This window comes from Equus caballus, chromosome 1 (assembly GCF_041296265.1).
Source record: "Equus caballus isolate H_3958 breed thoroughbred chromosome 1, TB-T2T, whole genome shotgun sequence".
Classification (NCBI taxonomy): Eukaryota; Metazoa; Chordata; class Mammalia; order Perissodactyla; family Equidae; genus Equus; species Equus caballus.
In genome coordinates this window covers 112,890,001-112,912,448 of record NC_091684.1, presented here as the reverse complement: position 1 = coordinate 112,912,448, position 22,448 = coordinate 112,890,001, and the positions used below count along the sequence as shown (strand labels likewise).

Genomic DNA, 22,448 nt, shown 5'->3' with positions numbered 1-22,448 from the left:
GTGAGAGCACATTTTAGGGACAGAATTCGTTGCCTCTGGTCTGTTTCTTTGATAGTGTGAACCCATGATGGAGTTTGCCAGCGAAGTCTGAATTGGGCATGGCCTGTGCATACTTCAGGCAGTTTTCCCTCGAGACCAAAGTGAACGATATTAAACCAAAGCTAATAATTAGTCTCTATAGGGTGCAAAAAGTACCCCCCAAACCTAAGCTAGATCTCAAGGGCCATAAGAAACAGATTGTAACAATTCCAAAAAAGGGTAGAATCTCAAACCACAGGGAGGTCTTCATTTTCCAAAACTGCAAACCGATTGTTGTGTGACCACCTTGCCTTTAAGGGTGGTGCTGAGTTCCCTGCTCTTCTGTGGAGGCAGCTACATCAGTCCTGCTAACACGTTATGGATTTCATAACTGGACTCCACAAGTCCTTCTGGTTTAAAGGATCCAAAACATCTACTCTATCATGTAATTTGAGAAGAACTGAGGACAAGCAGAATCCCTGCCCCTCCCCGTTATCCGTTCCAAGAGTGTGTCCATGTGGATGTCAATTATGTCCAGGCAAGGCCTTGGCAAAAAACAGACAGCCCTGCCCGTGGCTTCAAGGTTTCTCGGAAAAGCATATTTCTTTAAAAAAAGATAACAGCAAGCACAGCAGCAAGCATCATCCCCAACCCTCCACCCCTGTCTTGCTTCTGAATCATAAATCATGACAAAGAGAGAAAGCGGTGACTCCAGTTTTCCTGCCTTTAACAACTGGAACTGATAATGCCGAGAAGGGGAGAGAAATGGACACGTGAGCCATACTGCTGCAGCAGGAGGGGTCAACTTGGGAAGCTCCAGGTTCCTCATCCGTTAGAGACCTCCCGTGGCTAAGAAGGGTCTCTCCTCAAAGTCAGAGGTTCTCAATCCTGGCTCCACAGGAAACTCACCTAGAGGGTTTTTAAGAAAATTCCCAGAGCCATATTCTGATTCTCTTGGTCTGGGGTGTGGTCTGGACATAAGTACTTTGGAAAACCTTTCCAGTCATTGGAATGTGAAGCCCTCCAGCTGCGCATTCCAATTCTGTTCTGTTTCATGGGATGCATGAATGGGATTCGTGGGATAGCCTTCTGTTTCGTGGGATACAATTGTTCCAGCTCCTTTACCCTCTACTCTCCTCCATCAAGTACACACACCCAAAGCCCACACTGGTTAAACAAAATCTCTCTTTTTTACTCTCAGCCATCCCTCACTCCTATTCGCATTCTGGTCTATTCATTCTGTGTGCTAAAAATGTGTCACTCCTCGTTTTAATATCTTGATAGCAGTTTTTTGTTGCTTTTTGCTGTTGATGTGTATGTGTTTTCATTATTATTTAAAATACTGGCTTTAGCTGGGGAAGGGATGTAGGGCAAGTAATAGACTTGCTGAAGAATTTTGAAGTTTAAATTATTTTTCTAAGAACTTGGAGAAGGGCCTCCTTCAACTTATGGCTTTCGTTCGTCTGCTTCAGGCCTACCTGAGCAGCCACGCATCGCCCGCCGGAGTCTGCCTCCCCGTTTGGTATGAGCAGAGCATTCTTCCTGTTCACCAAAGTGGAACTGGAGTTTCTCTTTCCCTGGGTTTTTCTCGCTCTCTGCGGCCAGCAGTGCCGTGTTTCTGGATTATGTTGTACACTTTTCCTTGAGAGACAGATGATCTGTTCTTTGATTAGACACCCTGACCTTTTACGGGTGTTGATCATTGATCTTGATCTGGGCCGGATAGAAAGCTCTTGACTCTGAAAAGTCACTCGGCTGCCAACACCACAGGGAAATTCAATTTCTGCGTCCACGCAGCCACTGCAGTAGGACTCCCCCTCAATTAGGATATCTCTCGTTATTATGTTGCTTTTATGAAGCAAGCTGCAGCCTCTGCTTTCCAGCTCTAGCTTTTAGTTACAGTAATCAATTTTTCCGTGTAACTGGCTGTAATTGTTGGCTCGGATATTGAGCTTTCATGGGGCTTAGACATAGTGCGTTCCCATGAAGGGTCTTCTCCATACCTCGCAGACAGATGGGTAATAATCCCATACATTAATACCTCCACATTGGTTTATGTGTGTTTGACCACAGTGCAAGCATAATTATTTCTGCCCAGTAAAAGCTATTAGAGATCTATTTGGTAAGTTTTACGATCAATAGCTCCTGTGATATTTGTGTAGCAGCCACAGAATAATCAATTGAAGGTCATATAAAGTAAATTACCATCCTCCTATAATGATTCTTTTTTCTAGATGAGAATTGGGTTTTATTATTTCATCAGGAGCCTTCGCGACGCATGCTCGGTCTGTTTGAGAAAGAGATATAAAAGTTGTGAGAGTGTTTTGAACATAGGATTAATATCCATTACTTGAATTTATGTTATTGGATTATTGAATTAGTGGATTCACACTGGAATTCCTTCAAAACCCTTTCTTATGTACTCAGTGACACAGTTAATAACAGTCGGGAGCAAATGGACGTCTTTGGCTGGATGGTGGAGTCACTTTGCAAAAGTCAATCTTCGTAGCTGTCTCTTTAAAGCAAATTTAGAGTTGGTTAAATGTGTTATATTGACAGTGTGACCGAGCTTCTCTCCTCAAACCCTTTTGGAGAGTGACTGGTGAACTAAGCAGGAGATGGAGTCAGGAATGCTGAATACTAATGCACAGTCCACCAGTAGCTCAAGGTGAAACTGGGGGCGGGTTGGAGTAGGGGGCCTCTGCACCCACTTTCCAATGGGGACCTCTCCCTCACCTGAGATGCCTAACCTGGATTTCAGGCTTGTAGTACGAGCCGGAGAGATGGCTATGCCCCTATAAAAGATTGCAATTTGCCAACTGGAGGCATGCAATCCCCCAACTGTCTTAAAGGGACCCATTTTCAGAGTGTAGTCTTTCTTTTTGTGGGTGCAATCAGTTGTGCACTGAAAAACTGCAGCCACAGTTGGATAACTGCAGGCACAACAGGCCACGAGAGGCCTCTTTGCTCCAAATTTTGTACCTGCAACTAATTGCAGTTACAGAAAATGGGAGTGTGGTAGGAGCTTTTTTAAAAATTGGGGCCAGTAAATTCTCCATGGAGGGAATAGGCAAGGAGAGAGACGATCACTCACTTTCTTAAAGACAAAGACAGATAGAGACATTGTTTTCTTCACACGCTCCATCTAGTCTGCAGAGCATGGTTAGGGAGCCAAATGCCAGGTACACAAGTGCCCTGATCTCTTGGGACATTGCCTGGGAATCTGACATTCTGCAAATGTACGAGAAATTATCTGTTCAAAAGTACAGTAGAAAAGATATTGGTGACATTGAGACTATAACTCTGGTGATAAATTAATGAAGTGTTTTAGAATAAATGGCCAAAGGCATTTTTTTTCCTTGAAAGAAATGGTTATTATTGCTGTTACTTCTCATTTGCTTTTGGGGACAATTAATGCAGAAGTTAGATAGTAGTGTCTCTAGATTTTAATCAAATAGTAAATCAGGAGGCATTTTAAATTTATATGTACATAATATATATTTATATATTTATCCATATAGAATACATTATACAACTTATGCATATGTGTGTCTATATACATGTGCACATATATGTGCACATATTTATATAGATCATATATATTTTATTTACTTTTTTTTTGAATAAGCCTAGGGAAAGGGCTGTCTGCACCCTGGGTCACTCCCAAGTCCCAGTGGCTACTGCCTGGACAGGCTTGTGGAGCTGGCTCTCACAGGCACCTCGTCCTACCATCTATTCTGTACAATGTGGTGCCAAGCAAGCTGAGCTTGAAACCAAGAACTTGTTTTCCAACTTTTGGGGATGACCGTAAATTAAGTACATATTCTGGAAACTAGAAATCGAATACAAAATTACATCAGAAATTTGAAATAGTATTCTTACAGAAATAGTTTAAAATATGGTTGTACCCCATTGACAAATTTAGTAACTAAACAAAACAGGAACGAGTCTTAGTAGTCCTCATGATTCCCAGGAAATTGATGAGGAATACCGTGGTAGTAGTTAGAAAGTAGGGAAGTCCAAGATATCATGGCAGACCACTCTTGGAACAACACAAGAAAGGGCCAGGAATCAGAAAATTAAGGGCCAGGAATTGTCCCTTATCCTTCAGTTTATCTACTTTCTCCATATTGCAACTTGGATGTAAATCATGTTTTGAAGCTTGTTTTTCCCAGAGAATAGTGCTAAAAGGAATTGTTAGGTTCTCCCATAAGTTTGATTAAAAATCGACTCTTAATGTAAATATAAAATTCAACAACGCAGCACTGGACTTTTTTTGGTACCAATCAGGGCATTTGTTTCCATCTAGGTATATTGGCCTGGGAACCTAGTCTCCTGGGGAAATGGCTTCAAGAGAAGAAGTGCCACTGGAAGTACAAATGAACCCCCGGGCAGCTTGTTAAGGGCCACCCAGCCTGCCCCAGGATGGGAGCATTCAAGATTGTAGAGCCGTTTCTTCTTCATCTGTCCCCATCTTTCTTTTCATGATGCCTTATAAAAATGAAGCCTCAACTACTAACCTTTGGAGAGTGAAACCTCTGCATTCACCTTCACTCCCCCGTTTCCTTGAGAACTTGGAGAGGGTCCCAAGAAGAGGAACCCAATGATATAAGCAGTGGAATGTTGAGACATATTAAGTGAGTTGTTTGTTCTGCAAAGGAGGAAGATAAAAGGTGACAAGAGTATGAAATGATCTGTGAGGAAACTGCAGGACTATTTTTCTTCAGAGGTAAAAGTAATAACACTTGGGGAAATGGACCTAAAATTAGGAACAATTTCATATGTACAGAAAAACGTCCTATGAGCCATGAAAGTTAAAAACTACTTTTAATGAACAGCAAAGAGAAGCTACAAAATATCAATCCTTATAAATAAAAAGTGCCCTCTGCAAATGAGGCATTAAATAAATAAACAGCTGTTATTGGAACTGATTGATGATGTAACGGTGACTTCCTTGCAAGTTTCTATAACAACTTCACACTCGCTAGCTTCTCTTGGTACTTGCCTTGCCAAACCCTCACCTTGGATTAACTCAGCCATCTGTCTTCTCCTTACCTGTGTCAGAGCTTCACTTGGCTAATGTGGGCTGACCTTGGCTGACCTTGGGTTCACTTTAGGAATAAAATCCCAAGCCTCAAAGGGGCTCTTACACTGCCCTGTGGCTCTGCTGAGTTTCCCTACCAAGCAAGACAGTAAAAAATTCCATGCCTTCTCTCTCCTGAGACCTCCAGTTTACTCCAAGCTGACCTTACTTCAAACATCACCTGGGAGATAGCTGCCATCAGTTGGGACTTTCCCATCTTTTACGTAATTTTTAAATATTGAAACTAACCTGTATCTGCACTCTCTTATCTTTTTCCTTCAAAATTGCAACTCATGAAATGTGCCTTCTATTTTCAAAGGCCAGTTCCTTCACTTAGGTTCTGAATCCTATCGCCTCATCCTTCTCAAGGATTTTCTGGACCTCAGTCCATTGCCCTCCTGCATCCAACACTCCTTTACTGGGTCAGTTTACAAACTACACGGTATAAACACTTAAACAAAAAAATCAAACAAATACACAAACAAAAATCAAACCCTGTCTTTGGCAAAGGATGATAGTTAATCTCCAATATCCATTGTTCCCTTCTCCCTTGATTAAATAACCTATGCTTTTAGCTGAGTCCATAAACACCTGGAACAGACAACATTCCCCAGCTTCTCGTGCATCTGGATGTGGCCATGTGATTGAGTAAGCAGACGCAGTATTTCAGACTCTTGGAAGCATCCTTAAAATGAGAGGAGCAGAGCTTTTCATCACTTCCTCCCATGCTGATGTTGACATAGCTGTAAAGTAGAAGCATCTGGGCCCCTGATGTTTGGGGAGCCACCACAGCAGCTCAGAACTTCTTACGGCCTAATGTAATGGGGGAGAATAATAGACATCTATCTAATTTAAACTGTTGTTGTTGTGTTTTCTATCATTTGGAACCAAAACTAATCCTAACTGATGTACTAACATTCCTTCAATCCCTCATTTTCCTAAAACTATGGCCACATCCTCAGCTTCCCTTCAAGGTCAAGTATTTTGAATCATCTGCATACACAGTCCTCACGTCCTCACTCCTTTCGTGTCTCAGTCAGCTTCAGTGTGGCTTCTACCATCATCCCCATGGAAACTCCTTTTGTCAGGCTCACCAACCTGACCTCCATTTTGCCAGTTATCATCGTACCCAACATCGTTATCCACTCTATTTTTCTCAAAAGTCTCTCTTGTCTAGGATTCTGTCATATCACACACTCCTGAGTTTTCTTCAGCCTTTCTGGTTGCTCCTCCTCCATTTCCTTTACAAATCTATATTTCAATTGCTTTCTCCATCACTCCCCTTGTTATGTCATAGGCATCTTAGATTTCATGTGTCGAAAATGGAATTCTTGGTTCTCCTGTCCCCCAAACCTGTTCCTACCTCAATTTTTCTCATCTTAGTAAATTCTTTATCTCGCATATGGAAGTCATCTTTGATTCCTTTTTCTACCTTACTCTTCAAAACCCAAGTGTTAAAGCAATTGTGGTTGGACCTATGTCAGGCTTAAAAAATTATGTGCATCTATTTCTGTCCATCTTTTCTTCTGCCACCCTCATCCAAGATAATATCATCTCTCTCCTGGGCTGTGAAACAGCATCTGATTTGAGTTTTTCCCTTTTAGTCTTACTCTGTTCAATCTCGATTAATCTAAAGAAATAAAGCATGCAGTTCTGCTGTTCCAAGATCTGAAGTAGATTCATATTCCACTAAGAACAGAATCTGGGCTCTTTAATATCATATGGCCCCATACAACATTGTTCCTTCTCACATGAGCTTCTTTTCAGTCCCTCAGATAGGCCAAAGTTTTTCCAACTCCAAGACCTTTGTGCAAGGTCGTCCTTGTCCCTAGTGGTCTCTTCCATCAGTGGTTCTTGTGGTTGGCTCTTTCTCACTCTTCAGATCTCCCTTAAGGTTACTGCCTATGCAAAACCCTCACTGGCTGCCTTATTTAAGAAGATACTTACACATGCACACTAATCTTTTATCACTTTCCCCTCACTTAGTCCCTTAGAAAAATAATTATTTTTCAAGTAATAATGCCTAAGTTTTATTGTTGCAACTAATTTTTAAAGATTTTTTAACAGCATTATTAAGGGTATTATTTATATACCATGAAATTCACCTCTTTTAAGCGTACATTTGTGTTTTATATTTTAAGTAAACTTAAAGAGTTGTATAACCATCACCACAATTCAATTTTAGAATATTTCCCTCATACAAATTTGGAATGACTCCTCATTCCCATCATAGACCCAAACAACACTAACCTACTTTCTGTCTCTATAGACTTACCTCTCCTGGACATTTCATACAAATGGATTCATATAATGTGTGATCTTTTGCATCTGGCTTCTTTCACCTAGCATAATGTTTTAAAGGTCCATCCATATGTGTTATAACACATACTGGTACTTAATTCCTTTTTATTGTCAAATAGGATTTCATTGTATGGATATACCACAGTTTGTTTTTCTATTCACCAGCTGGTAGTCATTTAGATTGTTCCTCATTTTTGGCTGTTATGTACAATGCTGTACAGTACTTATTATTTTTAATGATACATTTAGAAACTTGTTGGGACTGGCCTGGTGGTGTAATGGTTAAGTTCACGGTGTTCTGCTTCGGTGGCCCAGGGTTGGCATGTTCAGATCCCGGGCGCAGACCTACGCACCATGCAATGGCAGCATCCCACATACAAAATGGAGGGAGATTGGCACAGATTTTAGCTCAGAAACAATCTTCCTCATGCATAAAAGGGAAGATTGGCAACAGATGTTAGCTCAGGGCTACTCTTCCTCACCAAAAAAAAAAAAAAAAAAAACCCAAACTTGTTAACTGTATGTCTCCTTCTTAAAGCTGTAAGCCTGAGAGCAGTGGCTCTGTCTGCCTGATTACCCGTGTATGCCTAGTACTTAGGAAATGGCTGCTATGGAGTAGATGCTCAGTACGTATTTGTTAAATGACTGAATGGTAATGGACTCCATGTTGATTTCCAAAAATCTCTTCTTAAAGCTCAGAGGCCAATTCAGGTGACTGTAGAAGATGAGACAAGGGTGATTTTCTAATTTTTGGATAACATCAGCCCCCACTGACATAATCTTCCCATTCTGCCTTCACTTCTCCTCATTATACTATTTAGGAACTATTCATCTGGGTTGGGAGGAGCCCACATTACCTTGAGGGTGGTTTGCAGTATGTCCAACTCTGACTTTGTGGAAAGTCTTGGATCCTTACAAAAAAAAAAAAAAAACAAATGACATTGTACATTTATCTGGAACTCAGGAAGAGAATCTTGGAAGGCTACGGGGACGTGCCACCATATAGTAAAATCAGAGTGCATAACCTGTGGACCTGCACCTCAGTGGAAAATTAGGAAACAGTTTTGAGGTAGAAGTGTGTGTGAATCTTGCCAGACCTAGAATCCTGTTTTAGGCCTGAGTCCAAGTAGCTTAATTTAGCATCTAGCATGTAAGTTGAGGCAGACTTTATTCCCCAGTCCAGAACAAAGGAGACTTCACTTCCAGAAGCTGAGACCTAGAGTACCCTGTGAACAAAACAGCTGCATACCACTGAAGAAAGAGGTGGAAACTAGTGGTCGCTATTATGAAGATGCTATGTATCTGTTTAATTGAAACAAGGATGTTTCCAACATAGCACAAACATGCCCTGGGTGTCAACTTTTGCAAAGAACTGCAATCCCCATTGCTTCTTTATGAAACTATTAAATAAAATGAAAGAATCTTTGAGCTTACTATTGGAAGCTACAAGTCCACCGAGAGCTGTGGTGACTGTATCCTGGTCCTTGGGGACGAAGAGGTCTAAGAAAAAAAGAGAAGCTATGGAAAGCAGGTTAGGTACCTTGGGCCTGCAATAAGACGAAATTAAGCACATGAAGCCAAACTAGCAGGAGCTGTGAAGGGTCCAGGGTCTCAATAGCCAAGAGGCTCAGAGAAGGAGGGTTGAGCAATTTTCTTCCCACCTAGACAGGACTGACAGTTTCACTCAATGATTTAAGCAAAATTCTAAGGGGAATATGACAAATAAATAAATAATCTTCCCCAAACATTTTCTATTTATTGGAAGAAAATAAAACAAAGCAAGCCTAAACAACGTAAATGAGCTGGTGTTTGAAAGAGTAATTGGAAAAACTTTTGATCCATGGATCCTGTAACAAGGTGTTGGCTGGGAGCCTGGCTGTTTAAACAGGTGGGAACAAGAATGAAGAGCGGAAATGCTTTTACTAGAACTCAAGGTGACAGCAGAATGATTTTCTGTGGGCTACAGCGCTTCAGGGGCAACTTGGAGGACATTAAGTGTCCAGGGATGAACCAGCTAGAAATGACTGAGAAATAGGGAGCAGCCACTTAGAATCTGTCACTGCAGAAAAAAAAAATGGTCTTGATAAAGAGGTCCAGGGAAGAATCCAGTTGAAGGAGAGGATTCAGGTGAGTTTAGCTGTGGAGAAAAACATTCTGACCTGGAAAGGAAGGGAGGGGGCTGATGGCCGGAAAAAACTGAGTGCATCCAAAGGCTGTGACTAAGTGAATGATGCTACAAGACTTTACAAATATATTTGGACGTATGCAGAATTCAAAGCAGAGGTCTCTGTTTGAGGTGTGTTGTGCTAGTTTACATTATAAGACTCAGGACCCACAACCATTCCTCCAAGTATGCTTGCTGCTCCCCATTGCAGTTTCCTCTCTCCACGTCTTCCATCTCCCCTTTCTCTCCAGTCCTTGCTTGTCTTCTCCTACAAAAGAAAGTGTCAGGACTTTGGTTTAAAATGTCATCTGAATAATAGCCCCCACCCCTATGAAATAATGGAAAAAGATAAAAATTAACACTGCCGTCAACAGACAACTTTTAGTGAAATTGGGAACAATTTCCACTAAGTGCAAGATTGATGAAATGGCCAGGAGAGAGAAATCAACCCATCACCTATGCTATGCCCTCAGAATGTAAGGCATAGCATAGCAGGCAAAGCATGGGTCATGGACTGATTTCTCCTTTACATTTCTGAGGGCATCCATGCTATGCTCTCAGTATGTAAGTTGCAAGATCCTTTCTTTGCACTGCTCTTCTCCTACCAACTCCCCACACCTGCCTCCTTTCGTAAGAACCACATTTTAGGCTCTGCAGCAAAATGATAGGTAGCTAGACTGTTTGAGGCTCTCAAAATTCAGTTTCCCTCTTCCATTTCCTGCCAATTAATACTTACCTTTTTTGCATTGACGAGAATTCTATATTTCCCTGAAACAGATAAGGAGACACATGTAATGGGAGAGCTGTTGTGGCCTAAGGTGGGGAATGACCATAGCGAATTTCCCTTTTGGAGGAGTGATGCCTACAGGAAGAGTCTTTCAGAGGAGTGGTAAATTCTATGAGGCGTAATTTTTATATATATTTGTTATATCACATACCAGGCAGGAGGATTAGGATAAGATCCAATTTTTCTCTAGCAGAGTCACTGGTGCTAAATACTGGGAACTGAGGGAGGACCATTGGCATGGAACTGACACCAGCTGAAGCTCTTAGAAGAGATTTTAGTCAGCCCCCAAGTGGACAGTGATGTCCCAGAGTGCTCCACTTAACACTAGCTCTGGATGGAGGGTTAAGCATGGGTAAGAGCAGGAAACATCAACAATAACTTGGAGCGCCAAGAAAATTCTACTGTCAAAGCGATAAATGGCATGTGGTTCATTGCCAGAACCAGAAAAAAACATCTGAGGAACAGTTTGACTTGATCAGTAAGACACAAGAAGACCTGGTGTTGGACCTGGTGTGCTTCTCCTTTACTGTCACACTACTGCCACACTTGGCCCACTTCTGACCCCAGATGTGTGGGGTTTGGTCCCATACCAAGTAATTCTCTGTGACCCCAGATGTGTGTCCTACCATGTAACTCAATTCTGACACTATCTTCCTGGATATAAAGTCAGATCCCACAGGTCAAGGGCCTAGTCCCACAAGATTGCCCCCTTCCCCTACTTCAGATGCCATTTGCAAGTCAAGGTTGTCACCTGTGCTTCTGACCCACTGGCCTTAAGTCCAAGGTTTCCACAGTCTCCTCATTAGATTCAATTTATTTGCTAGAGCATCTCACAGAACTTATGAAAGCAGTTTACTCACTGTTTACCAGTTATTATAAAAGGATAGAGTAAAACAAAGAGAACAGATTAGTGGCTACCAGGGGAAAGGTGGGGTGGGGGGGTAGGCACAAAGGGTGAAGTGGTGCACCTACAATACGAATGACAAACATTAACGTACAACTGAAATTTCACAAGATTGTAACCTATCATTAACTTGATAAAAAAAAAAAAGGGATATAGTAAAAGATACAGCTTCCCTTTCTGGCAACCATCCTCAAGGATTTAAAGTGACCTGGAAGGAGAAATTAGAAGAAAAGACCTAGTGGGCATTTGTAAACTTGCCAGTGACTGAAATAATCACATATGAATTTAACTGTAGTAGGCTGGATAATTCCCTCCCAAAGATGTCCATGTTCTGGTTCTACAAACCTGTAAATGTGGTACTTTACATGGCAAGAGGTAATGTTGTGAATGTGATTAAGGTTCTTAAGATGGGGAGATTATTCTGGATTATCGAATGTAATCTCAAAGGTCCTTATAAGAAGGAAGTAAGAGGGTCAGAGTTAGAGAAAGGGATGTGACTGAAGAAGAGGTTAGAGTGATGTGGGGTCGTGAGCCAAGGAATGCAGGAGGCTTCTAGAAGCTGGAAAAAGCGAGAAAATGTATTCTCCCCTAAAGCCTGTAGAAGGAACACAGCCTTGTCAACCAGTTTTAGGCTTCTGACCTCCAGAACTGTAAAATAGTAAATGAATGTTGTTTTAAGTCACTAAATTTATTATAGCAGCAATAGGAAACTAATACTTAAGGAGTATTCCTGGAAATAATAACTTTATGTATTTTGTCATCTGTGGAAATGGGGACTATTTGAGAGAAATTAAGCTAACTTATAAAATAAAGAAGTTTCCAGTTTTGAACACTTGAACTTTGCATAGTATCACAACTGTGACCTATCACAGCAGTTACACAAATTAGACTAAAAATACAATTGCACAATTAAAACAAGAATTGATAGCACCTAGGGTAGAAGTGTATTGAAAAAAACCCACAAAAAATTGGTGATAATGAAAACAAGCCTCAGACACTGAAGCTCTCAAAGAAAAAATACTTTTAAGAGTATAGTAGATGTTAATAACAAAATGGAGACCAAATCTAAGAATTTATAAGAGTTCCGGAGGAAGAAGACAGGACAACTGGAACAGAAACAATATTCAAAGATAAGATTAAAGAAAACTTTACTGCATAATAAAAGCTAGAATATGCATATCAAATGGATCCATAGCAGTACAAGCAACCTCAATGAAAAAATTAATACACTGAAAAGATTTAAATTATTAGAGTAAATATCATATAAGTACACAGGAATGCAAAGGGAAAAATTACCTATAAAATAGCAAAATGGGCTGACCTCAGATTTTTCTGCTGAAAATGCTGAAGATAAGGGAAAAGCTTCTTCTCACTTCTATGGGAACTGGACTGTGACTCATCTATATTGTCACTAATCAAGTTTCTTCTAGTATATAAAGGCTTCATAGGTACATTTTCACATAATCTGAAAATGATCATCCATGTAGCATGATTTTGTTTAAAGGTGTGCTTTTTGGTGAGGAAGATTGGCCCTGGGCTAACATCTGTTGCCAATCTTCCTCTTTTTTTTTCCTCCCCAAAGCCCAGGTACATAGTTGTATATCCTGTTTGTAAGTCCTTCGAGTTCTTCTATGTGGGATGCCACCACAGCATGTCTTAATGAGTGGTGTGTAGGTCCGTGCCCTGGATCCAAACCTAGGAACCCTGGAGAACTGGCAAAGTGGAGCATGTGAACTTAACCACTATGCCACTGGGCCGGCCCCTGTATCATGATATTTGAAAATAAACTCACACTTATGTACTGGTCAACTGAGAGACAAATCAAAATTAAGAAATCAGGAGTGGGAATTTCATGGCATTAAACAGCCCTTTCTGCCCTTTTGCAAACTGTATTCCAATTTTAGAAATGCAAATTAGGAAACCAGTTTAGAGGATGATTATGTGTTGAGAGGTGTGTCCTGCATTGCTGCCTTCAGCTACTTCTCTGTAAGACTCCTTCCTGGAGCCAGGATATGAGTGTTGTGTGATGTAACTTGGTTACTTGTGTTTGATTACTACTTAAAACAACAACTGATGATGTTCTGTTTCAGCGCTTGTTTCAAATGACATCAGTATTTACACTTTTAGGACACAATGTTGAACTCTGAACTATCCCCTCCTCACTGCCTCTGCTTCCAAGAACCAGAGACACACAGAAAAGCAAAAGGATAGCTGTTTAATTCCTAAGGAAATTGCCAAGTGAGTTTTCTGCATCATCAAAACTCACAGTGGATGACCTGAGTCACTGATCTTTATTTTTAACTGAGAAAATTATTATAATAATCTTAAGAGTGGCAGATAGTCTCTCTCAAGAAGCCTCATGTTTTCCAGGTTTTTTGTTATGAAAAATGTCATACTTTGGCTTTATCTTTCCATAGAAGTTTCTTTATATGTATACCCACATATACAAAAAAAAGCAATGCAGCAAACACATTTCATTTTGGTGCCATTATTTTTTCTTTTTCTTTTTAGCTTGTGAACTCACTTTCTTCTCTTTTCTCTGTTCACATTAGCCTACTTCTCCACAGAGAAATAATATGAATTACCTAGTAATAAACCTTCCATATGTCTTCAAGCACATATATTCTTATTCAAATATAATCCTAGGATCCTCTGTGGGTGGATATAGAGAGTACATGTCTGTGTGTGCATGTGTGTGTGTGTGCGTGCATGTGTGTGTTTACTTGTTTTTCTAAAATGAGCTATACTTCCTACACAAGGGTTTTCCTATTCAGCAATTCTTCATGGAATTCCAACTGAGTCATCTGATATGGCTGAAATTTTTTTTCTTTTCGTGGTTGCATTATAATCCATGTCATGGATGTACTGAGCTTGAATCTTTTTTTTTTATTATTATTTTTTGTCACTTTGAGTGCTATAGCAAACATCCTCAGATATATGTCCCATGACTTTCCTAAAAGAGGAAGACTCTTATTTCTTGGGATGGATTCCTAAGAATGGGACTGCTGAGTGGAAGGATAGATATACTTTGAATTTAAAATATGCCATCAGATTGTTTTTCCAAATTGCAAAAAGTCCTCACATTTTTACAACTATGTATTAATGCACCCTTTTCTGCACATTCCTGCCATCAATAGGTGATACAGCTTTTTAAAAAAAAATTTGCCAGCTTGATGAATATAAAGTGATAGATACCTTACTATTTTGTTATTTTCATTTTCTTGCCACTAAGTGACTTTGACCATGTTTTTATTTGATCGGGGGCCAGCTGGATTGGCTCCTCTGCTGTCTTCTTACAACCCACATTCATTCTTCTGTTGTGCTGTTTGTCTCCATCTTGACAGCTTGTAAGAGCTCTTGGTATGTATTAGCTATTAACCCTTTTTCCCTATTACCTTCATAATAAAAGGCATCTTTGTTTTAGAAAGAGAGGTAGAAGATAAAAGGATCTGAAATTCATTCAAAGATGAAAATGCTTAAAACATTCGCTCCTGGAAAGATTTGCATTTTAATTGGTATCAAGCCTGAAAAGAATGAAGATCCTAGAGATACTTGTAATCATCAAGGAAAGGGTATAAATCAAACCTCTCTGATGGCTTCACTTGCACTTCTCCCCAGCTATTTAATCTGCACACAGTGTAGTATCTGGGTACAGCACAATGTGAAAAGCTGAGTGTGTTCTATGTTCAGACACAGTGGAGAAGGGGCAAGAGCAAGATGTCAAGGGAAGCAGTTTGTGGAGACCTAACCTTCCAGGTCTTAGGTGACTATAGTGGACCTTTTGTTTTGTTCTAATTTTTTTTTTATTGTGGTAAAATACATACAACATAAAATTTTTAAGTGTTCAGTTCCGGGGTATTAAGTACATTCATATTGTTGTGCAACCATCACCGCCATCCATCTCCAGAACTTTATCATCATCTCATCCTTAAACCCTGTACCTGTTAAACAACTCCCCATTTTCTCCTGCACAACCCCTGGCAACCACCATTCTACTTTCTGTCTCTATGCATTTGACTACTCTAAGTACCTCATATAAGTGGACTCCTTCAGTATTTATCTTCTTGTCACTGGCTTATTTCACTTAGCATAACGTCCTCAAAGTTCATCCTTGCTGTAGGATAAGTCAGAATGTGCTTCCTCTTTAAGGCTGAATAACATGTCATTGTATATACACATAGAGCACATTTTGTTTATCCATTCATCCATCGATGGATACTTGGGTTGCTCCCATGTTTTAGCTATTGTGAATAACGCTGCTATGAACATGGGTGTACAAATATCTCTTCAAGACCCTGTTTTCAATTTTTTGATGATGTACCCAGCAGTGGAATTTCTAGATCATATGTTAATTCTATTTTTATTTTTTTGAGAAATTGCCGTAATGTTTTCCACAGTGGCTGTGCCATTTCACATTCCTACCAACAGTGCACAAGTGTCCCAGTTTCTCCATATCCTCACCAACACTTGTTATTTTCTGTCTTTTTTTTTTTTTAGAAGTCATTCTAATGAGTGTGAGCTAGTGCCTTACAGTAGTTTTGGTTTGCATCTCCCTAATGATTAGGGATGTTGAGAATTTTTTCATGTGCTCACTGGCCATTTGTATATCTTCTTTGGAAGGATCTTTTGTTTTGAGATACAGGCTGGCTCCACAAAGGGAGCTGAACTTCAGTCCTTCCAGGCTCTCCAAAAACAAATTTTCCAGGATTCCAAGAGCACCCAGACCATCTAGAAGATGAATGCTGATGTTTGCCTATAGGATGCAGAGGCAACAGAGGCAGCTTGATGTAGAGCAGCACACTCCCACCCACTCACCTGATGAAAACAACAACAACAACAGAGATCCCTGGGCAAATACTGTCCTCAGTCTCTGAACCATAGTCACAGATCCCCAATGTGGGTACCAGTGTGGGCTTCACCACTTACTACTTGAATAAACTTAGATGACGTAGATATGGTACTCTCCTTATAGGATGGACCTTGGCTTGCTTTTCTGTATGACCAGGAAAATACCTCCAAGAGCTACGAGTAGGATCAAGCATTGAATGTATAGGAAGTTGCTTTGAAATTTACTTAAAGCATCATAGAAATGTTACTGCTTTGGCAACTTATCAGAGAAGGCGTAATTTCATTCTGTGAGCTGGGGAACTCTGACGAGTAATCATTAAATCCCTTTTTTGAGTGAGAATAAGATTACAATTTAAGTTTGGTTCCTTAGATATATTTATATATTGTTAAACCCTCCTCTTCAGTAAAGAGTCAGAGGGGAGTGACTAAGCCCTGGTAGGATGCTTTACTCAAAGACATAATTCATAAGGTAAGGTATTAAGCAATGGAAGCTGCCCCCTCCTTCCCCTATCCAAAATTTTTAAAAGTAGAGATGAGCTACTGGCCAGTGAATGCATGCCTCTGTGCATGAAGATCAGCTTTTTATAGATGAAAATTGAGGTCTTTGGGGGGGGCAGTGCACGATGCGCAGGCAGAGCCCATGCCAGACCGGCTAAATACGGCCCACATTGTTCTCTCTACCTCCTCCTCAGGGCAGCCAGGTCCTTTTCTGAACCCAGAAACATTACTTCTGCCATTTACATCGTATTAAAAAATGTTTGGAAAATATAAGCAATGGAAATTAAATCTGTTGGTAGGCAAAGTGTGTATGAATCATGGCAATTCTCTGAGGAATTTGAGCCAAGAGGTTATTTTGGTTTGAACAAGTAATATAATTCAGTCCAAAATGGCTTCCAGATTTGAACTTCCAAAAAATCGTGACAGTTCACCATGTCGCTTGGCTTACATATATAGGGCGGTCCCTGCTCCCAGGGTGAAATGAAATTTCCAGGGAAAATAAAAATGAGCTAGTACATTTTACCTCTGGAGGGCATGGGAGGAAGTGAGACAAAACAGGGATCATTACCACATTGTAAGCTGCTAGTCATCAAAAGAACCGTTCTCTATGTTCTATAAATTCTGTTCCAGATGCCTAAACTGCTCTAGACCTGAGGACAGCCTAGGTGAGAAAAAAAAACCAAAACAAAACAGAATAGAACGGGGGACCACTTCAACGGCAAAGTGATCCTAAGACGAGTGTGCTGGAATTTCAGCAATATGACATCATTCCCAATGTGACATGGGAGAGCCCACCCTCCATTTCCCTCCATCTATCCCTCACACACGCCCCCTTTCCTCTTAAAGAGATGATGAAGCTGCCCGTGCAGCACAGAAGGATAATAAAAATCTGTATCCCTTAAGCTGAATTCAGCCCATTGAACTGCACAAACAGCAATAACCAAAACAAAGCTAGCAGGAAACGTTTGCACACAGCATCTGTTATGATCACATAACCACGAGACAGCTGTTTAATCCCAACTGTTAACATAAGATCATTTGTGTGTTTGAAGAGCAATCCCATTTGGATTTCCCCCTTTATTTATTTATTTTCTAGCTTTTCCAAGAGAGGGGCTTTCTCAGCTGTAGGATGCAATTCGTGTTTCTGGCTTTTTCCACTTTCACCCTCAGCTTCCGAACGAGAGGGGTGGTGTGGTTTTCTAACTATAAATACTCAGAAGGGAGGGAGGATGGCTGTGTGGTCTCCTAGCTGAGCAGGGCGTGACCCTTCTCAGCCTTTGGGACCTGTGTTTTGCTCTCCAGAACATTCATAAACCATTCTGGTCAGATTATGGGAAAAGGCCCTCACATGAAACACGTCTGGTGGTCTCAGCCAAATTCTGGTGAGACTTGAGTTTTCTCAGCACCACCCAGGATTGGAACCAATCCCTGTAAAGTTCAGTTCCAAAACCCAAAAACAACGTCATTAGGTTCACAATTGCTCTGAAAGGGTCAATGAAGGATGTCAGCAGTTTGGGTGGCCTGTCTGAGCGCCCACTTTGGAAGCCCGAGCAGGACACCTAGATGGCTTATGATGGTGAGTTTCAAGGTCACAGTTTTTCTTTTTTTCCATTTGCATCATACCTCACTGCCTGCAGGCTCCTCAAATGCTCAAGTAGAGAATATGCATGCTTCACTGTTGAATTGCAGCCAACACGTCACAGAAGTGGTTGATGCCAGTGGCAAGCAGTACAGAGCTGACCACGTGGTCCTGGGGTGAGGGGAGTTGGCCATTGCAAATGTGGACAAGCATTAACCTTGAAAGCTGCCTGAAATTAGCATTACATAAATCTATCTTCACCTCCTGCTTTAAACATTTCATGCCAGTGAGTCCTCCATTTTGATCCCAACATGATAATGACATGTGTAATACTAACTTTATCTTTCTAAGAATAGTGAAAGCTGAAGTCCTTCTGAACCTTTGAATAAATGCCTTCGACCTGATTCTTAGGACAAGTTCATTTCTAGGTCACAGGAACCTTGGGAATGTAAGGGCCTTTTCACTCCTCTTTCATTTTCTTTTCTTTCCTTCTTTCTTTCTTTTTCTTTCTTTCTTTTCTTTCTTCTTCTTTCCTTTTTATTTCTTTTTATGCTTGATGTTTACTTTCATTTGTAGCTTTTCTGAGGTATAACTGACAAAATAAAAATGCATATATTTGAGATGTACAACTTGATGTTTTGACGTATATATACATTTGAAATGATCACAATCATACTAATTAACATTTTTGGTTTTAACTTTTGAAAAATATGAGTTGTTTAAGAGTAATTTACATCTTTTTGAAATGAAAAATATCATAATGATTTTTTTTAATGATTGCCACTTGAGCTAACATCTGTTGCCAATTTTTTTCTTTTTTTCTTCTTCTTCTTCTCCCCAAAGCCCCCCAGTACAAAGCTGTATATTCTAGTTGTAGGTTCCTCTGCTTGTGCTACATGGGACGCCACCTCAACATGGCTTGATGAGCAGTGCCCTGTCCACACCCAAGATCTGAACCAACAAAACCCTGGGCCGCCGAAGCAGAGCACGCGAACTTAACCACTCGGCCACTGGGCCGGCCCCCCATAATAACAATTTTTAACTGACCTCTGAATTTCTCCTGAATAAAGCAGCCTCTCTCTCTTGCGGCTCCACATCCCCACAATGACTGCTTTCTTCTCCATCCCTGTCCGCTCCAAGAAAAGCTATAAGAAATGTCCATAGATGTCAGTTTTCTGAGATTTAGTAAGAAAAACAAAAGTAGTCAGTTAGGGCGGCAGTCAAAAGATATTGATTATCAATGTTGGAAAAAATTAAATATTTAGGTCAGTCTGTGGCGTGATTTAGTATTATCATACTTAGATAAATGCTGTTATTTTAGCTTGATGTTCTTTATCACACACAATAAGTTTGCATCCCACTTCGTGGGGTGGGGGAGCTACTGTGGTCTCCGCAGATTATGAACATCTATCCTAATGTTCAACTTCCCCTACATGGGACAAAATCACCAACATCTTTAATGGGAGAAAATCCTTTATCGACTGATTCATTTCCATGTTTTGTTTCTGCAGCTAGACGGGATATCCTGTAAGGTGGCGAACAGGGAGGGAAATTTAGTACTATCCGTTTCTGATTTGCCATTATTATTATTGTTATTTCTATTCTCAAGATGATATTATATTTATCTACTGATTTTCATATATACCACGTATTTTGGGGATTTTATTTTTCTTCTCTCCCTTCTCACTCTCCCCTAGTTACAAACTTACTTTTGGCAGGATTTGGAAGAGAGTTTATCTTTGCTGTATAAAGAAGTCATATCATTTAATATTTGCTGCTTTTCTTCTATCTAAATATTAAGGCAGTTATTCTATACTAAAGTTACTGAATAAAAGCCCTGGTTTATTTTATTTAAGTTCGGGGCCAGTTGGGAAATAGTTTTGATTGATTTTAGAGGAAAAGGAACTACTTGAGTGGAGAGAGAAATTCCACCATCTGATCAAGCACACAAAAGGTGCAAGTGTCTCTTAGACGCTCATTAGTCAGCTAAAACCAGGAAATAAATATCCTACTGTTTTGTGATCACCTCCAGTTACTGCTGGAACAGGAAACATAAATGAGAGGGAGATAATCTGAGGAAAACTGGAGTCCCAATTGGACACTGACTAATTCACATACCACACACACCTCACCAGGACACTTCCTCCGGTGAAAAGAATCAGAGGAATCTCCCGCTGCCCAGTAACATCTGAAACAGGCCACATTTATGTCTGAAACTTCGGTCTAACACTCAGAGTTTTAGAAAAGTATTTATCTCGATTATTAGGCTCTGTCGCCTTTGTGTCGAGTACAAAATGCTGCATTTCGAGGCAGTATATGTCTTTGAACAAAGCTTGAGGATTTTCCCATTCAATACACTTAAGTGTTCTATGAAACACGAGACAGATCTTGGCAAACAACTATTCGTCAAGAAATCATGATTTTGCAAATAAGTGCATTTGAATGAGGACAGTTGGAAAGTCAATTGTTTGACATCAGGGGGAAAAAAACTGAGAAATGAACCAATTCTAAATTAACCAAAGAGTTCATTTTGCAAGGTAGGATTTCTCTGTGCTTGCATGTTCTTCCTTTTTGCATAATACGATTCAAGGAGTGGCAACCCGTTCTCAAGCTGGTCATCTGGAATGTAAGAAACAAACAAACCAAAAATGAGGAAACCGATGATGGCAGTGTTGGTTTAGGAATGCGGACAGGGTGCCAGTTGGACGCTATAAATTTGCAGTTCCTGCTCCTTATTCCTCAGCAGGCCAATCCATCCTTTCCGGGCACAAGTCTTCATCTCCCACCCTCTCAAGCGTATGGTTCCTGTATTCACCTTACCTCCCACCTGCCCATCCTGGTTTTTCCTTGGTATGTTTCCCTGGGCCTGTGTGGCTGTGCCATTCCGGGTTCTAGCTTTGCTTTTTCTAATCTAATTTCCCTTCAAGATTAGACCAGAAGCCAGAGGGAGTTTTGGCTTACTCCTCTGATTACTTCGTACTATATCAATTTTCCTTGTGATTCTTAATAGTGAGCTCTACCTGAGAACTTACGCAACATCCTTTAATACGAGACACAGAGGATAAAATTAGAGGCACCTCCAAAATTTACTTTCTGTACATCCTTTGGAAGTCTCGTATCTCAGTTAAATCTTGGACAAAAAAAATGTTCGCAATCTCTTCTAAATTGTTGGACTGTAGCCCCTCTTTACTCCCTTCTGAGACTACCTCCGTGCCCCCCACCCAACAATATGCACATACTATGAAGGCAAATGGAATTTCAGTCCTAGAACGGTCACCCCCATGAGTCCTTGTCAATCTGATGGGGCGTAACTCAGCACAATGGGAAGGGTACGTTTCATTTTACTTGTTAGAAATAGTCCAGGGACCATTTTATACCTTGAAATGTGTGTTTTGAATTTGTTGACTGGCTTCATTGCTCTTTGGTTTTCTTTCCCTTTTTTAAAAATAAACTAAATTGATAGACTTGATTGGTGATTTGGGTATTGAAAACGGGAAGAGTCTTTTGACAATTGAGTCAAAGTCAGTTTAATATTTAAAAAAAGGCTTTTCATTGAGGAAAAAATACTTTGAGAAAAGTAGTCTGATTAAGCATTTTGTATAATCAGAAAAGAAAACTGATGCCAACCAATTCTTGATACCTCATTCCCTCAAACTGCTAGAGTGGTAAATTGAGGCAATTATCCCAAACACCTTTCCCTAATTATAGGGATTGTCTAGGTAAGCAGGTTCTGGGCCTAAATTTTTGCAGTAATTATCTCAATTTGTACTTTGTTTTGCTGTGAAGACACAGCCTTAATATCATGGTCACTTAGGATTTTGTATCTGAACTGTATAGCTAAACACATTTGAAAACAGAAATTCACCCAAAAGATATTTTAATACCATTGCTAATGTGATCTTATTTAATCTCACATCATTTTTTTGCATTTTCCAAATTTCCTATAGTGAACATGCATTGCACTTGTAATTTGAAACAAATGAGCATATCAAAAATAATATTAAAATAAAATACCTTAAGTTAATTTACAGCATCTCTCAATGTGTGGTCTGGGATGGGAAATTGTTGCAGCCATCTTTGGAAAATACAATCTGTCACGGAGTCCTTCTGGTAATATGTGGTACCTGACCACTTCCTCTCTTTAAAAGCACATGCTGAATATTTCTTGTTGAATACACTCAAAGATCTTATTCAAATGTGTAGGGTTGATTTCTGTGAACAGGCTGTTCACTTCAAGGTGAGTTCTCTTCGCTGGTTGGCCCCATG

General features: G+C 40.2%; 2 long non-coding RNA genes across 2 annotated transcripts in view; one reads left to right on the top strand and one right to left on the bottom strand.

Annotated features, from left to right (window-relative positions):
• LOC138924153 (uncharacterized) overlaps nucleotides 1-22,448 on the top strand; it is a 36,498-nt gene that overhangs the window by 496 nt on the left and 13,554 nt on the right. The window contains exon 2 of the long non-coding RNA XR_011438892.1: nucleotides 4,328-4,747. This is a non-coding gene — a long non-coding RNA (uncharacterized lncRNA). The remainder of the gene's footprint in view (nucleotides 1-4,327; nucleotides 4,748-22,448) is intronic.
• Nucleotides 17,099-22,448, bottom strand: part of LOC106782210 (uncharacterized) — a 23,054-nt gene continuing 17,704 nt past the window's right edge. The window contains exons 2-3 of the long non-coding RNA XR_001379122.3: nucleotides 19,230-19,327; nucleotides 17,099-18,774 (exon numbers count right to left, since the gene is read on the bottom strand). This is a non-coding gene — a long non-coding RNA (uncharacterized lncRNA). The remainder of the gene's footprint in view (nucleotides 18,775-19,229; nucleotides 19,328-22,448) is intronic.